The sequence below is a fragment of the Poecilia formosa genome, unplaced genomic scaffold (genome assembly GCF_000485575.1).
Source record: "Poecilia formosa unplaced genomic scaffold, Poecilia_formosa-5.1.2 Scaffold13, whole genome shotgun sequence".
Lineage (NCBI taxonomy): Eukaryota > Metazoa > Chordata > Actinopteri > Cyprinodontiformes > Poeciliidae > Poecilia > Poecilia formosa.
In genome coordinates, this window is record NW_006799952.1 from 2,575,294 (window position 1) to 2,580,428 (window position 5,135).

The 5,135-nt window shown below is 40.8% G+C and overlaps 1 long non-coding RNA gene across 1 annotated transcript; it reads left to right on the plus strand.

Moving 5' to 3' along the window:
- Window positions 1-370: 370 nt before the first annotated feature.
- LOC107835569 (uncharacterized) lies at window positions 371-1,002 on the plus strand. Its single transcript, XR_001661366.1, has 2 exons — window positions 371-504; window positions 772-1,002. It is a non-coding gene; the product is annotated as an uncharacterized LOC107835569 (long non-coding RNA).
- The last annotated feature ends 4,133 nt before the right edge of the window (window positions 1,003-5,135 follow it).

A 5,135-nucleotide genomic window follows, 5' to 3' on the forward strand; every position in this document is an offset into this window, starting at 1 on the left:
TTTTTTTTAACTGGACTTCATCAGCAAAACTAAAGTTAACAACAGCTTTATTTCAGTTACGTGTTACTGCGGCGTGTCGAACTGTTATATAAACACATAAGCCCGATTCTTGAATGTGAAACTCTTAAATGTGTCTCAATCAACTTCAGGAATAAAACTGATCTCAGATAACACTTTAGAAAATCCAAACTAGAAATAAATATAAACAAAAATAAATATGTCTCACCTAAACATGCATATTCCAAATGAGCTTTTGCCTATTTATGTTTTATCTGAAGAAACAACTTATCCAGCAGGCGGAGAAGTCTGCGCGTCAGCAGTTTCTGTTCCGACGCGCCTCTTATTTTCAGTTTCCCTCCGTCTCACTCTGCCTCTTGCCTCGTGTTGTGCTTTGCATTCCCCAGCTGAATCGGATGCGTTATGGAGTAAAATGAGCTCATACGCAGTAATCCTGTATTTGCTTGATGAACATATTTGTTTACTCCAGGGTTCTCGCTCTGAAAGGTAATTACAACGCCTATCTCAACTTCTAATTGCAGGTTTTGTGGTACAATCAAGGTCCTCAAAAGTTACTTGACTGGAATGTTTTTCTAAAAGCTTTTCTTTTTCTTTTCTTACCTGAAATTCCAGCTATTTTTAAAAATGTTTTTATTCACGCTGTATTTTCTTTATAAATATTTTGCCTCTTACATTTCTTAAATTTTACATAAAATCCTTACTTCCAAAATAGTAAGGATTAACTACTGGTTTGTTACTGCTGTTTTTCTGCAGAAACCTGATCAGAATGGTGTCCATTAGAGCCAGACTTGCTGTTTGTGTGCCTCTTCCTCATCCAGAGGTCATTCTGGAGGAGAGCTCAACGGGCCAGCCAGCACCGGGCCCAATGCACTGCCAAGATGGGAGCAGAGTAGGAGCGCTGCTAATCTGAGAACTGGGGGAGGGGATTAGGGTGCACTGTTATTGTCTGTTTGATGAGGGATTAAATTTGGTTAATCCAGACCTTCATATGGGATTCCTCATTTAAGATAGCAGCACAGTTCCATCACACAGCTTACCCACAGTCTCTCACCCTTCTTTCTTATACCAATCAATATTTATTCTGCAGCTCTCTTCCCTCCCCTTCGGCCTGTCTAGTATTCCCCAATGTGTTTTTTACGTGTCTCATTCATGAGTTTTTTTTCTTTTCTTGAAGAGATGTGGGCCATGTTAAATGTGCATCTAAAAAACAAACAAACAAACAAAAAAAACACTTCTTTCAGTTTATGTAGTTTGTGTTTGTCACGTGGTGGCAGCATCATGCCTTAGGGACGATTTAAGTTTAATACACAACACACTTTACGTCTCAAACTGGACTCTGAGATTAGGTCATAATGGTTTGGAGGTTTTATCCATGGTTTGGGACATAACCAAAAAAACAAAGAGCGGTGCCTGGTAGGCATTTAGATCAGAAACCAAGACAACCTCAGCAGCGGCGCCACCCTGAACTCCTTTAGGACAATGAGTTCAGACTCATCTCTCTAAATCTGAGTCCAGTCACCCTACAGAGTGCATGTCACACTCAAGGCCAAGTCCAGGGGACGAATAAAGCCGTAGTGTCCCTCCAGACATTAGCGGGCCACGAAAAACAGGTGCATGCTTAAATATTATTTTATCATTCAGATCAAAGGAGTTTTTGTCGGCTTATTGCCCAGTTACATCTTGTGAAAAGATGTTCAATATTGTTTCATTTTCGAAAGAACTCGTCCAATGCCAACGAGCATCAATTAGCAATTTGTTAGAGGGGTTTATAAATACATCCTGGCACAACCAGCCCTTTGAGGACTTTCATGATCTTAACATGGCCTGGAATGAAAAGGAGTCTGATGCGCCTACTCTGGAAGAAAATCATTTTCTTCATAGGAGCTTCAGTGGTTTAAGTTTAATCCATTGTGCTGGCAGCAGCAGGCTGTGGAGACGATGAAGATCTGAGAGCCGTCTGAAACTGGACTTGTTCAATTAAATAAACTAATAAAAGGTTGTAACACACTGAATATTCAATCGTTTAATGCTGGGACTTTATTTATACTTTGGTCCAACATGTGTCAACTGGCAAATATTTATTTTTTTTATTTATGATTTTTTTTTTTTATTATTTATTTTTAACAGGTGAGAGTTAAAAAAGTGGAAACAAATTTAACTTGTTGGATGAGCTACAAGACTCTTTAATTTAAGTTTAAATCTGAGGGCATCTTGTATTTTTTATGGTGGGTTTATGAGAACCATATTTTTTAGTATTATCATTATAAATACACATGCAGCTTCAGATTCAGGTACGTTTATTTCTCAAAGATGAAACTTTAATCTTATTTGTGCTGTTCATCGGTTGATGTGAAAGTATTACTTATTTCTCAATCTCCAATATTCATGCGTTGAATGTGATTTCCTGTATATTTTTGCAGGTGTAGCTGCTCTCTGGAGAAGACATAAAAGAACAATAATAATATTCTTAAGTGCCATTTTGCTGCATCATCAATGTTCCTCCTGATGCAGGCTGTTTTATTTACTTTTCATTCAGTCAATACAAAGAAGCAAGCAGCTTTCAGATGACTTGCCAATGGAAAAGGCGCCACCATAAAAGTATATGATCTAATTGATTCTTTGTAAAAAAAATAAAAATGAAAAAATAAAATAAAATAAAGTCATGACTTTTATGTATCTGAGCGCAGTCTGCACGACAACCAGATGTAGACGTATTTCATAATCTCCCAAATATGCTCGCGTGTGACAGGCAAATAAAGACACATATGTACATTTAGAAGAGTTAATAAAACAAAACCTGCTTTAAGAATCAGAGCGTGTGGGAGGGCGAGAGCGAGCGACGGGTGGAAGTCGGTATATCATCCATTTATATCTGAACAGCAGCCTGTAAAATCCCGAGCATTGTCCTCGCCGCTTGCGTGCAGCTTCCGTCTCGTTGACATCTCCCTCCTCCTCCTCTGTTCAGCTCAGCTCCAGCGCCGTTTAGAACAGTTGGCATCATTAATGGGAGGGATTGCCTCTAAATTGGCAAAAATGAAAAGACAAATTATGAGTGGCAGAGTGCTGGAAAGATAAAGGGTGGGTGGGAGGAAGAAGAGAAGAATTAGAGTATTTGAATAATTTAGCCCCCCGTGGCTGCGATGACAGGAGTGCCATTCTGAAGGAAGGCCCTGCTGCTAGAGAAATGAGAGGTTGTAATGAAATGCAATCGTGTGTGTGTGCGTGTGTGTGTGTTTTTGCATGTGTGCAAGCTTGGGTAAAATGCGAGGGTCTGCTCTTCCTCAGCAGCCTGGTGTTTTTGATCTAACAAGTATTTTCTCACTTACCAATCAACCCGTTTCTGGTGAGGGGCCGGTGTGACACGAGCGCTGTGCAACAGAAACAGGGAGTCAGTTTTGGATGTCAGCGCTGTGGGGTTGTTTTTTATTTGTTTGTTTTTTGGAGAATCTGTTGAATTTTTTTTTTTTTTTCCAAGACATTACTCTATTTACACCAGCAACTCTGTGTATTGCACATCAGAACCGAGTCTGCATAAGTTTAGTGTAACTTTTCCACAAACTGCCTCCACCTCCCCTTCACCAATCCGTGGAGTATTTGTACTTGGCCAGTCAAAAAAAAAAAAAAAAGTCCCTCTCTTCTAAAATGTCTTCCAGTGTGGGCATACTGACAGTTCCGTCCCTCACCTGTCCCCCACAGCGCTATCTAGGGACCCTCTCCCAAGCCTTCTCTGTAGCAAAGAGGGGAGACACCCCAGACACCTCCCCACTCTCAACTCCACTCTTGCCTTTGAACACTTCCTCTACTTCAATGGCAACTTGTCTGGAAAAGCTCCAGCACTCCATTCCTCACACAGCCACTTATAAGAAAGAATTCTCTCTATCCCTCCACTCCACCAGCTCTCCCTCTTCCTGCCTTCTCTCTCTTCCTCTGCTGGCACTTGTAATTATCTTATGCCTGGGAGACAGGTTTTAAGCAGAGGTGTCAGGCCAGGTGCTTCCTGACAGCTGGGGATGATTAGGAGGATTCAGGAGTTCTGTCACTGGTCTTCATGGCGCTCCCCATGGCGACCGAGATGCCTTGTTGTCACTGCAACAATAGCAGCTCTTAATTTGTTGACGGGGGAGAAATTCATCAAGGCCTGGGTGGCTGTGCAACCCTAAACAACAGACCCTCTGGGGGGTGCTGAGTCGCACCGAGGGACCGGGAACCGGACTAATGCGGAGACAAAACTTTTCTGGCTCCTTTTCACTCTTTTTGTCCGACTTATATTCACAACAAGTTGATTTTAGTTTTCTGACTATTTTTTTTTTTTTTACTTCATATTTGTTTGGCTACACGAATCCAGACCTTGTGTTAGTTCATTAACGACCGGCTCAGTCTCCTCAATATTTCCACCATAATTAGTGAGCATTTCCATCGGTCTCTTTTGGTGAGTACAGAGCCTTGCAAAAGTTGTCACACCTCTTGAACATTTTGGCACTTCACTAATTGACAACCTCCAAGCTTTAATGTAGTTTACAGGATTTAATTCTATAAACAAACACAAAGTGGCACATAACTAGGAAGTGAAAGAAAAATGATGGTTTTTATTATTATTATTATTATTTTTTACAAATACAATTCAGGAAAGTGTTGCGACCATCTATACCTCCCCTTTTACTCTGATACCTCCAAGTAAAATCCAGTGCAGACACTTGCTTTTAGTCGAAGTCTATTTGGCATAAATAGTCACTCAGAGAGTAATTTAGCCTCAGTAAAAATGCAGCTGTTCTGTATCATCCCAAAGACCAATGAGGTCATTAAACACACCAAGGAGGAAGTTATGGAGAAGCTAAAGGGAGAACAGGTTATAAAACATTGGCCCAAACTTCGAACATCTCATTGAGCACTGGTGAGTCCACCCTGTGGAAATGAATAGGTGCAGCACAAACTCATAGACATGGGGGTCTACCTGCAGCTGAAAGGAGCGCTAGTCAGAAAAGCAACCAGAGGTTCATGGGAACGCTGCAGTTTGCAACAAAAATTGTAGGGGACACAGCAAGCAGCTGAGACCAAATGTACAAAATTTGTGTGGGATTAAAAACTAACTCTGCATAATGCTAAACATACAGTCAAAG